General features: G+C 40.0%; 1 protein-coding gene across 1 annotated transcript in view; it reads left to right on the forward strand.

Moving 5' to 3' along the window:
- Nucleotides 1-17,974, forward strand: part of TRIQK (triple QxxK/R motif containing) — a 196,425-nt gene that overhangs the window by 93,920 nt on the left and 84,531 nt on the right. The gene's annotated exons all lie outside the window — the stretch shown is intronic.

Genomic DNA, 17,974 nt, shown 5'->3' on the forward strand with positions numbered 1-17,974 from the left:
TACTAGATCCCTTTCTGTAGTTTATTTCCCATCCCTCCCAGCTTCTGATCCCCAGCCTTCAGACTCTTCGTCTGATGGTGCGGTTTGTACACTTCCTGTAATTTTGCATCAGTCCAGGCTTGATTCTTTCGTCAAGAACATTATTCTGGCCTCTCAGAAGTCATCCACCGGGAAGGTGTACACTAGTAAGTGGAAAAGGTTTTCTCTCTTTGGGCCAAGCAGCGAAATCTGGACCCCTTTTCTGCTTCCATCCCAGGCATCTTATTGTTCTTGCCTTTGCTTTTTCAACAAGGAGCTATCTTCTTTACTATCAAAGTGCAATTGGCGACTATCTCCAACTTTCATGTTTGCGAGGCACCTACCTTTTCCTGTCGCCTTTGTAAGGCATTTTTGAAGGGTATTTTTCTGCTCCGGCCTCCTGTCAAGGATCCTTTCCCTCCTTGGGACCTTTCCTTTCTGGTGCAGTCTCTTACATAGAGTCCCTTTGAGCCTGCTGCTTCATGTGACATGAAATTCTTGTCATGGAAGACTGCCTTTCTGGTAGCCATAACCTCGGCAAGAAGAGTTTCAAATCTGCAGGCTCTATCAGACCGCCTTGTATAGTGTTTCATAAAGACAGAGTGGCTCTTTGAACTAATCCTTCCTTCATGCCTATGGTAGCCAGACAGTCAAATCTGAATCAGTCAATTCAGTTACCAGTTTTCTTTTCTAACTTTCTAATAAAGAGGTATATCTCTTGCATATGCTTGATGTTCATAGACAGTTATGGTTCTACGTGGATAGGACAAAATACTTCTGCAGATCTTACCAGCTGTTTGTGGCATTCTCTCTTAATAAAAAGGGTCAGCCAGGCTCCAAAATTATTATTTCTCGTTGAATTTCAATATGCATTTCCTTTGCCTACTCTTCTAAAGGCTTGCCTTTACCAGGTCCAATTAGAGCTCATTCCACTAAATCAATGGCTACGTCGGCTGCCTTTCCGGACCGTCATTCTGTAGATGAAATGTGTGCAGCAGACACCTGGTCTACTCCTCACATTTTTGCCAATCATTACAAGCTTGACATAGTCTCCAGGAACAGGGCTTCCTTTGGCATGTCCTTCCATGAGGCTGCCCCGGATTTAGGGTTGCTGGGGACTATGACCCAAGAGAAATAGTGACATGGATAACATCAGATAAAGCGTTATGTACTTACATAACTTGGCATTGTGTTGTTCTATGTCACTATTCATCACTATCCCTCCCTCCTTGTGTCTGTCCGGTGGGACCTAGAGGAAGCGGAGATGTCCAGTCTGATGGTCAAGGTCTTCCTTAGCTGCTTTCTGACTTGGGTCAAACTCGATCTGAGGAGTTAGAGGGCAGCAAGGGATCATGGGAGTGGGAGGAGCTCGAGCCTAGAATCTGTCTATAAAGTTGACGGCTCAGATCCGATATCTGATCCTACGACCTCAAGAGTGATGAATGGTGACATAGGATAACACAGATGTCAAGTTATGGTAAGTGCATAATTCTTTATATGTAATAAAAAAAATTCTAAATTGTTTGCATTTCTGTCCAGTAAAATTTTGGGAGCTAAGGTTTCCAAAGTTATATTAATTAGATGGTTAACAGCTTTAAATTTTATTATGAGAAATAAAGCAAAGTGTTGGCTTTACATCCTAGAGTGTACTCCTGGAAAGCAGTGACTACTTCAGTGGTCTTCCTTTAAATGTATTGGCCACATTTAGAAGCATCTTTGTTTTTCAACTAATTTAATTTCCTGTTATACTTCTCATTTTAAAGTTGCAAGTTGTTTTTCAAAAAATGAAGATTATGCCTTTTTTTATTTCACTGTTCAAGTATTCTTTAAAACCATAACCACAAAATGATGCCATAGTAAGTATCGGACCATTATTTTCATATGAATGCAAAGCATTATGGGTAATCAAATCAAGTTACCTCTTTAGAGTTGCCACTTGTTTACAGTGCAGGTTAACTACTATGTCGTCACATGTATTAAATTTCAGTGCCAGGTATTCCTCCTGCAAGTGCTAGTTGACGACTTGTCTTTCTTTGAAGTAACTGTTGATGCATTTAGTGCGCAGCAGCCTGCATGTTAACTCAGGTAGTAAGTCATTTTGTGCATGATCGTTCATGATGTAATGGCAGGGATTTTCAGCTCTGAAGAAAAAAAATGGAGGGGGGTGCCATTATTAGCAAAATTAAATGGAAAAATAAGACACTTTTTGCATCAAAAACTGCATAATTTGGTATTAAGTATAATAAGGAGGTTATACTATACTCAGAAGGGTGGTTACTTACACTTGCTCCAGAACAATGTTGTGCTTGCGGCTAATATTGTGTTCGTTAGATTGTATAACTAGATAGGTAGGAGGTTCAAATCTCACAGTGGTGAACTTGTGTGTGGTTGCATTATTGGGTATATAGAGCTTCCTGAGTGGATGTGCTCTATCAACCGTCAGTTACGGGAAAAAATTTAAGGGAAGGGTATTAGATTGGGGATTAGCATAATGGTTAAAGTGTTTACCTTACAAATACAACGTGCAGGGTTTGATTTCCACCTTTTGGGAAGCATGGCTTGGCGTAAAAAAGAACCCTGAAGTCAATAGCCTAGTAATTACCTATGAACCTTTAATACTTCAGTCTGAGGCAGCATACTACCAATTTCACTTTTCTTATCAACCGTCTTGAGTATGTCAGAGCTACCTTATTATAGTCCACTGCCTCCTGGTTCTTTCTTCCACCAGGTTCCATCAGTAGTCGCCACCCTAGTCTCACTCTAACTCCTTAACATTTAAACTGATTGGAACACCATCACAATTCACACCTCCTGACACCTGCAGATTTCCTCGCTGGACAGTTTTGCTTGAGCTAAGCTCCAAAGAATGCATTTTGGAACTTACCTGTAAACAAATGCTACTTTTCACAATTGTGATGTTGCTATGCCATCCAAACATAATGGTGGTTTTATACTGAAGAAGTAATCTGACAATATACATTTTATTATAATTATACAAACAACTATTCTTTCTCCAACCATAGTAGAAAGGCTCAACAATCAGTGTAGCTTTTATTTGTGCAGTTTCGATTTAGAAAATGCTGCAAAGCAGTTTTGCAGATGTTACTCTGTTTGAAATATTTGTATAGTTTTGAATTGTATGTATGTCATCGTATTTAATTGACAAATGTAAATATCTGCAGTTATAAACTAAGTATAAGCGCAGATTTTTTGCATTATTGCGTATATTTTCATTTGATACCAAGGAATACCATATAAACACCTTCTGTTTCAAATTATTAATATATGGCATATATTCATAATATTTCTGGAAAATAACACACATTCTTTCTGGCACAGAGTGTTCCATTTGTATAAGGAGACATTCTTGACCTCTTTGGCAATTTGGCATGTGAAGTGCAGTTCCACAATATCTGCAGTTGGACAATTCCTAAGATATTTACAGGAATATGAAATTTTGTACATGTATGTATATTTTCTTACTAAACATATCTAAAAATCTGTAGGCAGACATTGGGTAAGCAAATATCATTGAGAACTTTTGCAGCATAATGTAAGCTTTCTTTTGCTATAATAAAGTACAATATATGTTCTCTTTTGAGTTGGGTTATTAGGAAAGTATTAATATGGCACATATTCATAACTTGGCATAAAAAGAAATCACACTTTTTCTCACATACTGAAATTCCTGACCTGTACACTAAACTGTCTTGTGAAATGTTATTCCACCATGCTGCTGTGTTGACAATGTTGTTGTTGTTGTGTCTTTCGGCTTTTCCTGGTTAGGGGTTGCCACAGCGGAACTCCGGTCCGCTAATGATTGGCAGTTGATTTTTACGTGCTGAGTTGCAGCCCTGATGCACAACCTTCAACGAAGGTATGCCCATTCACGTACATCTCCATGCAGAAGACGATCTAGCTGAGAATCGAACTGGACAGCGTCTTACTGTGAGGCGACAACGCTATCGCAGTTGACAGTGCCAGATTGTATCTGCAAAGTAGTTGAAGTTGGGCATATATTTTATATATATATATATATATATATATATATATATATATATATATATATATATATATATGTTGTGCATATGTATATATGTTTTTCCTCTTTTCTGAAATGTTTAACAAGTACAAACCTGAGATGATGGGAATACCCAGTTTAAAGAGTATGTAGCTTAATTCTACATCTTGGTGTGTATTTAAGATATTACAGGGAAGCTGTTGAAAACTTGTTTTGTGGTCTTTTCACTTAATGTCTCCAGTTGATATGCAACTTTTTCAGGGACTTAGTGTTAAAGTAAAAATCTTTGTCAAAACTAAAAAAAAAACAAAAAACAAAACTATAAACATTTAAAAATCTTTGTCTGTTTTTTTTATTTTCCTGTGGTATCCTACCAGTTTCTTCCATCTTCTAGTCTGATCATAACCTTTGTAATTCAGAATAGACTGCTGCATTACTAGACATTCATTTTGCCCCATCTTCAAGCTCTCCTTTTTTAGTGTGGTGTACAGGTCCTAATCGCATACTGGATACCCTGTCTGCACAGCCTAGCAAGTAGTAAGTATCCCATCAGTCCTTCTGTTTTCTTCTTCTTCGTTCGGCTGCTCCCGTTAGGCGTCACCACAGCAGATCAACTGTTTCCATTTCCTCCTGTCCTCTGCATCTTGCTCTGTCACACTAACCACCTGCATATCCTCTCTCACCACATCCATACACCTTATCTTAGGCCTTCCTCTTTTCCTGTTACCTGGCAGCTTCATCCTTAGCATCTTTTTCCCAATATACTCTGCATCCCTCCTCAGCACATGTCCAAACCAACGTAATCTTGCCTCTCTGGCTTTGTCTCCAAACCTTCCAACCTGGGCTGACCCTCTAATATAGTTATTCCTAATCCTGTCCATCCTCGTCACACCCAGTGCAAATCTTAACATCTTCAACTCTGCCACGTCAAGCTCTGACTCCTGCCTTTTTGTCAATGCCACTGTCTCCAACCCGTATAACATAGCTGGTCTCACTACCCTCTTGTAGACCTTCCCTTTCACTCTTACTGATACTCGTCTGTCACAAATTACTCCTGACACTCTTCTCCACCCACTCCATCCTGCCTGTACTCTCTTCCACGCTCACCATTACTCTGAACTGTTGATCCCAAGTACTTAAACTCATTCACCTTTGCCACCTATACTCCCTGCATCCTCACCATTTCTCTATCCTTCCTCTCATTCACACACATATATTCTGTCTTAGTCCTGCTGACCTTCATTCCTCTTCTCTCTAGAGCATATCTCCACCACCTTTTCCCTACTCTCACTACAGATCACAATGTCATCTGCAAACATCATAGTCCATGGGGACTCCTGTCTGATCTCGTCTGTCAACCTGTCCATCACCATTGCAAATAAGAAAGGGCTCAGAGCTGATCCTTGATGTAATCTCACCTCCACCTTAAACGCATCCGTCACTCCCACCGCAGACCTCACCGCTGTCACACTACCCTTGTACATATCTTGTACCACTCTTACATACTTCTCTGACACTCCCGACTTCTCATACAATACCACAACTCCTCTCTAGGCACCCTGTCATATGCTTTCTCTAAAGCCACAAAGACACAATGCAACTCCTTCTGACCTTCTCTGTACTTCTCCATCAACACTCTCAGAGCAAACATCGCATCTGTAGTGCTCTTTCCTGGCATGAAACCATACTGCTCACTAATCATCACCTCCCTTCTTAACCTAGCTTCCACTATTCTTTCCCATGACTTCATGCTGTGACTGATCAGTTTAATCCCTCTGTAGTTACTACAGCTCTGCACATCACCCTTATTCTTAAAAATTGGTACCAAAACACTTTTTCTCCATTCCTCAGGCATCCTCTCACTTTCCAAGATTTCATTAAACCATCTAGTTAAAAACTCCACTGCCATTTCACCTAAACACCTCCATGCTTCCACAGGTATGTCATCTGGACCAACAGCCTTTCCGTTCTTCATAGCTATCCTTACTTCCTCCTTGCTAATCCACTGCACTTCATGATTCACTAAACGCACATCATCCAACCTTCTCTCCCTCTCATTCTCTTCATTCATCAACCCCTCAAAGTACTCTTTCCATCTGCTTAACACACTCTCCTTGCTTGTCAGTACATTTCCCTCATTATCCTTTATCACCCTTACTTGCTGCACATCTTTACTAGCTCGGTCCCTCTGTCTAGCCAATCGGTACAGGTCCTTTTCTTCCTCCTTAGTGTCCAACCTTTTATACAACTCTTCATACGCCTTATCCTTAGCCTTCGCCACCTCTCTCTTTGTCATGCACCTCATCTCCTTATACTCTTGTCTACTTTCTTCATCTCTTTGACAGTCCCACTTCTTCTTCGCCAACCTCTTTCTCTGTATACTTTCTTCATTCCACCACCAGGTCTCCTTGTCCTCCTTCCTCTTTCCAGATGTCACACCAAGCACCCTTCTAGCCATCTCTCTTTCTAGCTCTGTTGTAGTTACCCAGCTATTTGGTAACTCTTCACTGCCACCCAGTGCCTGTCTTAACTCTTCCCTGAACATCACCTCACAATTACCCTTTTTCAATTTCCACCATTTCATCCTTGGTGCTGCCCTCACACTCATCCTCATCTTCTTGATCACCAATGTCATCCTACAAACCACCATTCTATGCTGCCTAACTACACTTTCCCCTGCCACCACTTTACAGTCTCCAACACTTCACAGTCTGCAATCTCCTTCAGATTGGCCCTTCTACATAAGATATAATCCACCTGCGTGCATCTTCCTCCACTCTTGTATGTCACCCAATGCTCCTCCCTCTTGTTAAAATACGTATTCATCACAGCCATGTCCATCCTTTTCGCAAAATCCAGTATTATCTGACCTTCTGCATTCCTTTGCTTAATACCATACATACCCATCACTTCCTCGTCCACTCTGTTCCCTTCACCAACATGCCCATTGAAATCTGCACCACTCACCAGTCTCTCACCCTTGGGTACAGTCATCACCACTTCATCCAACTCACTCCAAAATTTTTCTTTCTCATCCATCGCATACCCAACTTGTGGAGCATATGCACTAACAACATTCATCATTACACCATCAATTTCCAGCTTCATAAACATCACGCTATCCGTCACTCTTTTCACCTCCAAAACACTTTTAGCATACTCTTCCTTCAGGATAATGCCTATGCCATTTCTCCTCCCATCCACACCATGATAAAACAATTTGAAACCGCCTCCAGTACACCTAGCCTTGCTCCCCTTCCATCTGGTCTCTTGCACACACAATATACCAACCGTCCTTCGGTTCATCATATCACCTAGCTCCCTCCCTATACCAGTCATACTGCCAACATTCAAAGTTCCGACCCTCACTATCACAGTTCTAGCCCTTACCTGCCTTCGGCATGCCTTCCGCCTCTTCTCCTCCTTCGGCCAACAATAGCCCAATTTCCGCCAGCACCCTGTTGGCCAACAGTACTGGTGCGGTCGTTGTTAACCCGGGCCTCGACCCATCCGGTATGAGTTTCTGTACAGTTTTCTGCATGTGTGATGTGGCACAATTTTACGCAGGATGCCCTTCCTGACGTAACCCTCCCCATTTATCCGGGCTTGGGACCGGCCCAAAGAAATGCATATACAAATGACATCTACTACTGCTTGATGCAAGTTGAACATCTTCTATTATGTCAGAAACCTTTAATTGGGTGGCCTAATGGTTAAGGTGTTTGCATTCCAAACACAAGGTACAGGGTTTGAATCTCACAGGGGATAATTGGCTAGCCTTGCAGTTAGCCTAGTACTAATCTATGAACCTATGAATTGTCCCATAGTCCTGTTAAATGCTTTCCCTGAGTGCTGTCACATACTTCCAGTGTATGCCATTTAGAATGGATGAACAGAAGTTTCTCTTTATCATTGGTGGATTTTGATTCAGTGCTTACCCTTAATCAGACTGCAGGCTCTGTGTCTAAAAATATCATTACGAAGTGTAGTTCAGACTTCTCAAAAACACAGTGTCTCATTTCTTTTTCCAAGGACTGGTATTAGTTGTTAATAGCATTTTGTTTTTGTCTTGAGTGTACTGAAGAAGCACAAAAGTGCACAGTTCCTGACAAAATGTTTTCATTTTGCTAGTAAGATTTTTTTCTAATTTCCCTGGAGCAGGTGTGCCATCACAGTCAGCAGACTTGATTCTTTCCATGTTAACTGTTTGCAGCAGAATTTATGTAGTGATAACTGCTCTTTGTAGAAAACATCTGCACAGTGACCTGTTGCCCTCCATTAATTAAGACTGCATCAGTGTCATTTAGAAATAATTTGCTATTATTTAACTCTTTTCCTTTTGTGGACTGAACCTTCTCTGCTTAATAAACTGGCATTAAATTATAGGACAGTTTGTTCCAGAGATCAAATGATGACTGCATCTCCCAGTAATAGTCATTCAGACGTGATTAATGTTTAAATATTTTTATTCTGTAGTCAGCTTCAGTTAAAGATGAGTTGTAGTATGAACTGTGACAGTAACTAAAGAAATAAACAGGCACACATTTCCAGGTAAAAAGTTGTCTTTGAAGCAAAGCTAGCTTTATTTTCATTGGAAGAATAATAACTTGTGCATTGTGTGTGTCTGTGTCTGTGTGTGTGTGTGTGTTTGCACGATAGCATAAAGCACTCATAAGCAGATTATGCAGTGCTGCAAAAATGGCACTGCATTAATTTTTAAAGGGTAGAATATAGACAAGCACAGGTCTGCTTCATGATGATAAAGAAGGTGGATATCTGTGAAGCCTGTAGGGGGAAAAATGCTGCGTGTCTGAAATGAGAACATTCATAAAACAGTATGCAGGCATTCACATGCTAATGAGATTGAACAGGAATATAAACAAAGGGCAGAAAAGTGGCATGGCTTTAGTGTGAGAGATAAACTAAACAAAACTGAGCAGCTTAAGCTCTGTGATGTTAAGAGCTGTTGATTTCACCCATTGATTCAAAACATATGGAACAACCAAGATTGCTGCACGGTTGTTAAACTGCCAGTCAAGTATGAAAAGTGTGTATTTAAGCACACATTAACAGCACACACAGCTTAGTTGTAAAATTAATTCAGAAAAAAATCAATTAAGGTTGCCATCTTTTTAAGGAGTGCCTTTGCAACATTTGAAAGAAATTTTGAATCCATTATCTCAAAATGCATAAAAAGTGGATTGGCCGTGTGAAAAAGTCAACACTGCCTAGGTGAGCTTTGTTTGCAGATTGTGTAGTACCTGCATCATAAACAGATTGTATATTACTTGCATCATGCTATTAGGATTTCTTTATTACATCTGTAGTGAGTAGATAAAATCAGTGCCATGACGCTTACCCTATAATGGAGGAGTTTGAAGTATGGTAAAGCTTGGTGTGCGGTGTTTAGTCTTTGTTAGAGTCTCATCTTCCTTTTTTGTAAGCGATGGTTGCCTTTTTCAAATTAAGCAGCAGATTGTGTTGTACTTTGGGGATACCATGGAGATTACTTGTTTTTTTGAAGGTACAAAGTGTCAAACAACTCACTAAACAAGTATACTGAGTCCAAAAACAAAACAATGTAAGAAACTTCTCTGTGTGGAAGATGTATCTAGTTAATCACTGTATATTAATCAGCTCAGATAATGGTAGCAGAAATAGCGAACTTAAACTCGTCCTAAGTCAAAAAAATAATAAAAAAATATATAATTTGAAATATTGTACAGAATTAGTAAGTATTCGAAAGTAATCCAAGCAGGGTAGGCAGTCTGTTTAGATATAATGAACAGTATGTTCAGCAGCAGTTAATGTGAAGCTGTGTTTTTATTTTTAGGGTAATAGAGTCTAGAGAAAAAAAGTGCGCTAAGATGCTTTGCTTTAATTTGTCTTTTGGATAGACTATCCTTGATCTAGTTTGTTGGTTATACTATCAAAATCAGCTTATGCAAGTTTATTGATTTTAGGGTATGCTAGGTTGTAGGCACATTGTAAGTCAGCATATTCAACATTGGTAAGTTTGCCTTTGTCTGTATCATTAGATGTAGCCAGCATATATAAATAAAGCAAGTTTTTGAAGCCAGAATAAAAATCTAAGCAGTTGTGTTGTTGAAGCCACAATGAAAAACACTGTTGGGAGGATGTAAGGATCTGCTTAGACTGTAATTATGGTAATAGTTGAGTATATACAAGGATTTCTAGTATTTTACTTAAAATCATTTGGTACAGACTGAAATTATAAAGATTAGTAGACTTGGATATTTTTGGAAAGTAATAATTAGGCAGTCTTCCACTGATAGAGCTGACTTGATTGTAGAGAGAGTTTGCAAATGAAGATTAGGTGTTTCGGTACAAATGAAGCAGCCATACCTCTCAACCTGCGGATGTTGAAAATGGTAACAAAAACCCTACAAAAGTAGAACACCCAGTGAAAAATCAGGATAGTTAATTAGCATAAAATGTGAATAGCAAATATCACATAACCCATCCTGTAGAAATGTGGGATAGAACTCAAAAACACATGCTTTAAAAATGAAACAGTGACAAAAATGATGGGAAAATATAATTTCTGGAGTTGCTCATGCCATATAGAGCAGACTGGTATATTAAGCTGAAATTAATTTGGAGGTCTGTATTTTTGTTTAGTATAAAAGGATTGATATTGGAAATTGCTGGGGGTTTAGAATGACCAAACAAAAGGCAGTAAGATAGTGGTCAGCCATAGGATTTGGGAGGATTCGAGGGATTCAGAGATGACTGCAGTGATTTCTGATATTGCTAAGGGCGGCCTATTAGGAAGCGATAGCTCATTTTGTGTGTTTGGGTGAGTATATTGACTAACAAGTTTGGACAAGTTGTGATAGAAAACCGTGCTAGAAACTGTTTTTATGGTGAGGCTTTACCCATTTAAGGTCTAAGGTACCTATTAGGTTAAAGTTGTGTTTGGATATCCAGAGATGCAAGGACTAGAGAGGAGGGGAATATTTATCAGGGTAGTTGGTGGTGGTTGGCAGACACATGGAATGTAAATGTAAATTTTTGTATGACCACCTAAGGTAAATTTTAGGACTGGCTAGTTTGGATCAGGGTTATTAATAGATTTGAAGTGGCATCTGGCATTATATGAGATGCATGGAAACCAGAACAATTTTATGGCAATCAACTCTTAATATGCATGTGGGTTATTTGTTTTCTGGAGCAGAGTACTGATCACTTCTGACTAATTGCAATCTAGAAGAGCAGGCGAGAGGAGTTTTCTTTTAGCCAAGTCACTGTTCGGGATGGAAGTCAGGAGTGTGAGTATGAGGAAAGTGTTTGGTGCAATCGTTTTTTAAGCTTCTTGAGTTTAAATGAATAACAGAAAGCCTTTTTATTCACTGTCGACTAGATATGAAGGCAGTATGCTTAAATTAGATACTGGCGTACTGGGATTTCGAAGTTACATGAGCAGATAAGTTTGATGGGAGTGCTGGTAATAAGAATTTCTCATTTTGCAAATGTTATTAATGGAGATCGAAAATGTTTGTGTGAGTTGGATGTTTGGAATTTTTATTGATTTGTTAAGTTTGTTTTAGACTGACGCATATCTAAGAGCAATTTCTTAATTTTGTTTAGGCCTTTAATGAAAAAGACTGATTTATGTGGAAGACAATGGATTCTTATTGTATTTGGAAGTCTTTGAAGATTGTGCACAACACTGGACTATAAACTGAAAGTGCTATGGGAAATAGTTACCTTTAATGTTTTCAGCATTGTTTTGTGTGTGTGTGTGTGTGTGTGTGTGTGTGTGTGTGTGTGTGTGTGTGTGTGTGTGTGTGTGTGTGTGTGTGTCCTAGTTTATGAAGATTTTGTCCCAAATGTTGAATACTTAGCAGTAAGAGAAAAACTAGGGAAGGGAGGATTTGGTGTGCAGTGGAAGGGAAGATTTGGTGTGCAGTGGTTTTCTTGTAGGTGTATAGGTAAGTACTAGATTAACTGCCGTCATGGGGCATTTTAAGCCTAGCCAATTTCCCTTTTTCTGCTCAAAATAACCAATCCCATGTGGCTGGAGACTGGCCTTACTCACCCCATGGTCAGTAATTGTATATTAACCCTAATGATAATAACTGTGATCATACCATAGATAATTTGAGGGGACCCATGCATGGGATAAAGCCTTTAGGAGCTGCCTTTATCGATTAGCAGCACAGGGGGCAGTCCTGGATAAATTTCCTGTTTCCTATTGGAAAGGGATGAGCTTTATTTTATGTGGATGGGAGAGTCTGTTCCAGAGCAGTGGTATCCTCTGTGAGATATACCTGTCCCTCCAAACAATTCTTTTGATGTTGCAGAAGAAGTTTTGATCCCTAGACTGAGTGTTTCTGATGCCATTTGACTTGCTGTTGTGCAGTAAATCCATCAGTTTTGGATCAAAGGATGCCTTGTATGCCAAACACAGGTCCGTTCTTAGCAGTCTGTAAGGTACTGAATATAGTGACAGGGTTTTGAGTCAGTCCGTGTAGGACATGTTGTTTAGGCTTTGTATCCTTTTAGTAAGGAATCTCTTTGGGTATTGTAGTTGTTGCATGTGTTTGGACAGATACATGCCGAAAGGGGCATTATACTCGAAGATTGGCCTAATGAGGGCTGAGTAAAGGGGGGAAATGGCATCCCGGATCTAGAGACAATCCCTTTGTTTATAAGCTTTGCTATACAGAAAGACTTTCTTGTGACAATGGACACATGTTGGTCAAAAGTTAAGTTACTCTCCATGTAAGTTCCTAAATCTCAAACAACTCTGTCAACTCTGAGGCATATTGTCATTGTGGTAGTTCATTGGGGTAGATGACTCCTCAAAGGATACATTAATACGTTTTTTGGAATTTAGTTTCCATCCATGCCGTATCTTGTGAATACTTGCTAAAGAAGAGAGGTATGAAAAGACAATAGGAGCTTGGAGTATTCTAGAAGTGAGGTGCAGAAGGCTAAGGGGGCCTTCTCTTGGTACCAGAGGCTATCATTAAAACTGGTTAGTTCATAAGTTCATGGACAAGTACTAGGCTAACTGCACTTATAGTCCATTTAAGCCCAGCCAATTTCCCTTCATGGGCGAGTTTAGTCTGATATTGACAGTGTAGATATTCTTTTGCTATCACTAAGAGCTGTAAGTAATCATTTGCTACCACTAAAATCTTTAAGTAGGAAAAAATACAATCAAATAGGGGACCAAGTCGCACCTATGCTTTCACTGATAAGTAAAGTAGGGTGCAACACAGATGTAATAAAAGAGTGTAAAGAAAAATGGATGGTCAAGTGAAGAAAATAGGTCTGAAGGAGGACCTCTTCTGTCTCATTAGGAGGTATGTTAGAGAGAGGTTTTGTATGTACAGTGAATGGGAGGAGAAGTAGAGAGAGGAGGAAAGGCGGTAGTAGTCTCAGCTGTCATTGCATTCTGTTGTGTAGGTGGGGAGAATCAGAGAGGTGAAAGTGGTAGAATCTGCTAATGTGAAACAGAGTAGGAATGGGGAAAAAAAACAGTTGTAATATCTGCTGCTTACTTTAGACTACTATAAAAGGGAATGAAATAAATGTTGAGCAATTTCCTTCAGTTATCAGAAACTATGTACAGGAGGCAGGAAGTTTTAAAGCAAGTAAGTCTGGCAATAGTAGTGGAGGTGATTAAAAAAAGTAGTGGGATAATTGAGGGAAAGGTGAGGTAGCTGAGAGTTAAGAATGATTTCTGCTGCTAGGACCTAATATACCTTCCACTGAAGGCTAGAAGGTAGTATAGGATGTAATATATGAGCGGATATAAGTATATTCCAAGAAATCTTAACCTTGTCCTAGCAAAAAATGCAGTTTTAAGAACAATTGTCCAATATACAAAAGTAACATACTCCATAGTCAGGTAAGAGATCCTGTGTTTTTAGATGTTCTCTCTAGTGCAGCATAAGTGTCCAGTAGTCCTTAATAGAATTTCTTATGGTCCAGTTTGTGTAAATTTAAAATGCAGTTGATGGATTTGGTGGTGTTTAGTATAGGTGCTTTTTTGCTTGTAGTTTAATTTGCCACTGAAGTTCTTTTCTCTCTAGTCTGCCACTTAGGTTTCCATTGAGTGGAATGCCCTCTGTTTTCTCTAGTATGAGAAAGATGACATGTTTATGTCCGGGCTATTTCTTGGTGTGCATGGCCATGGGGTTGGAGGGGACTCCGTGGCTGATGTCAGAGTAATATGTAGCTGTCCTGTTTTGTAGTTTGCTGATAGTCCTGCCTGTGTAGAATGCATGGCATATGCTGCATTGGACTTAGTAGACTACTAGTTCTGTATTGCAGTTTCCCCTTACTTGGTTGTGGAATGTTTTCTGGTTAGGGCAGGTAAAATTTTTATAAGTCGGAAAGTGCATAATAGCATTAAGGTGTGATAAATTGAATGAGAGGGAGAGAAGCTGGTATACTATATATCAAACTGAAGACAGGAAAAGGGGGAAGAGGGAAAAAAGGGGTATTGTAAGCTACAGACAGAGGGAGCAATGCAAAAACCAAGAAAGAGTAAAGAAGGTGCAAGTTTGAAAGTTAAGAAATTTGAAAGATGGTGTTAAGAGTACTAGTGGTGTAGGTAAACTGATTAAGAGAGGTTGGGGTGTATAAAAGATATCAATAACTAACAGGTAAAGTGGGAACTTTGGAGCCATTAGAGCTAATATTAAAACTTTGTGGAATACAGGTAATGGTATGCAAGGCTTTTAATTCCACTGTTTAAAGTAAAAAAGTGTGTGTGTGTGTGGGGGGGGGGGGGCAGAAGTAAGAGCCTGAATTTAAATAGTACTAGACAAGTAGACCAAGTTGCTAGAAAAGAATTAACGTAAAAAAGTAGTAAGGGACCAGCAGAACAGTGTTGGGTATCTAGTGTAGTTAGAGGCTAAACTAAATGCATAGTAGAGAAAACATGTGTGGCCTGTTCTTCTAGTGAAACTTGGTGGTAGCATGTGAGAAAAAAGAGAAGGTGAAAGAGCTGGGGTGTCTGGAGGAAAGATATGTTCCTTTGATGCCTGCATATGAGGTCCTAAGTGTTCCACAAGATATGCAAGTCAGGTTGAAAAGGAAGAGAGGTAGACCATGCTGATGGTAGAGGGTTTAGTATTAAGGAAATAGAGAGAGGCATTCTGTGTGCCTGTTGGTGATGGTTGTGCCCTGCAGCAGTCACACTTGTGAAAGGATTTCTTAAGAGTTTTCAGATCAGTGGAAATGGGAGTAGGAAAACAGGAGAAACATAAAAGGTCTGTTTCACCAGAAAAATTTGGCAAAGTGTGAAAGTCTTGCAATCAGAAAGACAGAGAGGAGAGATAGAATGCTCAAACAAAAGTTGACTCCTTAATCACAATTTTTTTTCAACAAAGCTCTGAATAACAGCTCGATCATGTGACACAGTGAGGTGAAACCCCAAGCATGACCCGTGCAACTTTTGTTTGATTAAAGACACAGGCACTGAAGGGGCTGGGTGGGTGAAAATGGTCTTGAGTAGCCAACAACATTTTGCTCATCCTGTGGAGCGGGAGGTCACCTGGCCTCCATATTAACGATGCTAACAGGCAAGTAGAACATTGCAGAAGAGGTCAGACAGGTTCACATTCTTACGTAGCACATGCATACTTCTGTCAAGGATGATGTGGGTGTGAGCTTACACATTTTTACCCAGTTAGACAGCTATTGTGAGTCAGGTGGTCACCTATGGGGAGAGGTTAGGTGGGATGAGGCAGTGACTTCCAAGGAACTGGTACACTGGCACACTCCTTAATGCCCAGCTCTCACTTCCAGAGGAACAGCTGGGCTGATCAGTCCCTTGAAAAAGAACAAATGGGCCAGACGACTCTCATGTAATTCAGGAAGTCCTGGCTGTTGCTCCTGGAATAATGAGTAAGCCAATAGAATACACTGAGAAATATCATAGTGGAGGTATATTAACAAAAAGAAAAAAGTGACCTCTGAATAAATAGTCTGGAAATGTTTTCTTTGTCAGAATGAAAGTATATCAGAAAAGACCTGAAAAGAGAGAATGGCGATATGCGAGTATTTAATTTCTCACTCCTTTATCTTCTGCAGTACATAAAGTCTAACATTTAAGGATGTACACAAGTTTAAACTCCAAATTTCAGTGTTGTAATTTCTTGTTGCATGTTACCATTGTCTGCTATGCCTTTCATCTGTTGGAAGGTGTGTGTGGTGGTGGTGGGGGGGGGGGGGTACTGAAAAATTTACATCCTGTAAGTCAGGTAGAAGTATGTTGGTGGAGGTCAAAGGGACAGTGCCTACATGAACTTTGCCCTGGAAGCTTTAAATAGCTGTTCAAGAGGGTACAGTGAGGAAGTACGCATGGCCCAGTGCTTGCATATAAGTGCTCTCAGTATAATGGACTGAAGTCTGTAATGCTTGGGGCCCACAAGCATAGTGGTAGGTCATTCTCACCCCATTATCTTTGGGAGTCCAGGTTTTAACCAGTTGACTAAGGTGCTGGAGGGTGAGCGTGAAGTAGAAGGAGCAGCTGCTGGCCTGTTTACCTCTTCTTGAGGGAAGGAGTATGGTTTTGTGCTATTGCATTGAGTCCTGCTGTGTTACTGTTGGAAGCTACAGCTGTTAATGAAGCTCAGCGAGATGATATACTGCTATCGAGCCCCCAAATTATGTCGGTATACTTCAGGAGCATCTTACGTAGACCAATGACTGGTATCTTAGTCACCGTCTCTAACTAAATGCAAAGAAATGCATCATTGTTCCCTTCGGTAAAAACAATGTCCCTTCACACTATCAAATTAACAATATCCTATGTACCTATGAAGTGGTAAGGGATCTGGGATCCCAAGTAGACTGCGACCTTAATTTTGGCCACCGCGTGTCTACTGTAGTAAGGAATGCTTTCTACATAATGCACCTGATTAGCAAAGGCATCGCCTCTAGAACAAAGGAGGCTATAACTCCTCTATACTTGTCACTAATCAGGCCCATAATTGGTTATAATGCCCCTTTCACTATGTACCATACAAAGCACCTGCAGCAATTGCAGAGACCTTAGAGGTTTATAACAAAGAAGATCAAGTGACTCCAGCATGTGCCTTACACAGACCGCCTAAAATCCCTGTCACTTATACTCAGTATCGTATAGACTACTTAGGGGAGACTTATGCTTGGCTTACGTAGCAATCTCTTACCCAAACCTAATGAATTTGCTGCACATCTTTAAGTAAAACAGGACTAGAGCTACCCATTCCAGGGACCTAAATATGGCCTGCTACTTGAACAAGACATGCTGGAAGGACAGATTTGTTTCCCATCAACTTCTGCGTCTTTGGAATAGGCTGCCAATTCATGTGAAGCAGAGCACCACTATGACACTGTTCAAGATGAACCTGGACAAGTGAAAGGGGCATCGTAAATTCATGCCAGGGATAGTGCCCACAACTATCCTGGACATGGGCAGTCATTACTAAATGCAGTCCTGGTATTGACTAGAGTATCTACGATATTACATTGGGATGAAATGGCTGGGCTTTAAATGACCACCGGGTCAATAGCCTAGTCATCCAAGGTCAGTAGGTCAGTGGCGCTTGAAAAGGGAAAAAAAATGTAAGTACCATAGTTTGACAAGGCTGGTATATCGGTCTTTTGTAACTGCTTCCTGGTATGTTTAGGTGCATAGTTAAGATGCCTAGTTAAGTTCAAGTTTCTTTCTGTGCAGCTTTTTAAAGGTAAAGAAAGGCATAGGTTAACTTTCTGATGTATTAATGTCCACAGGAAAGAGTGATAAGCAGACTGTAATCTTGTTGCATACAAAAACTGGAACTTTTCTTATCTGTCTTGCAAATTGTTTTGAAAACATACCAGTAAAGTTTTATAAAAGGTATAAAACTCTTAGGGTTTGTATGAAAAAAAAATGCTTTTTGTCCATTGACAGTAATATTGATTTTA

The sequence above is a fragment of the Protopterus annectens genome, chromosome 3.part0 (assembly GCF_019279795.1).
Source record: "Protopterus annectens isolate FY-2018-M chromosome 3.part0, PAN1.0, whole genome shotgun sequence".
In the NCBI taxonomy this organism is placed as follows: Eukaryota; Metazoa; Chordata; order Ceratodontiformes; family Protopteridae; genus Protopterus; species Protopterus annectens.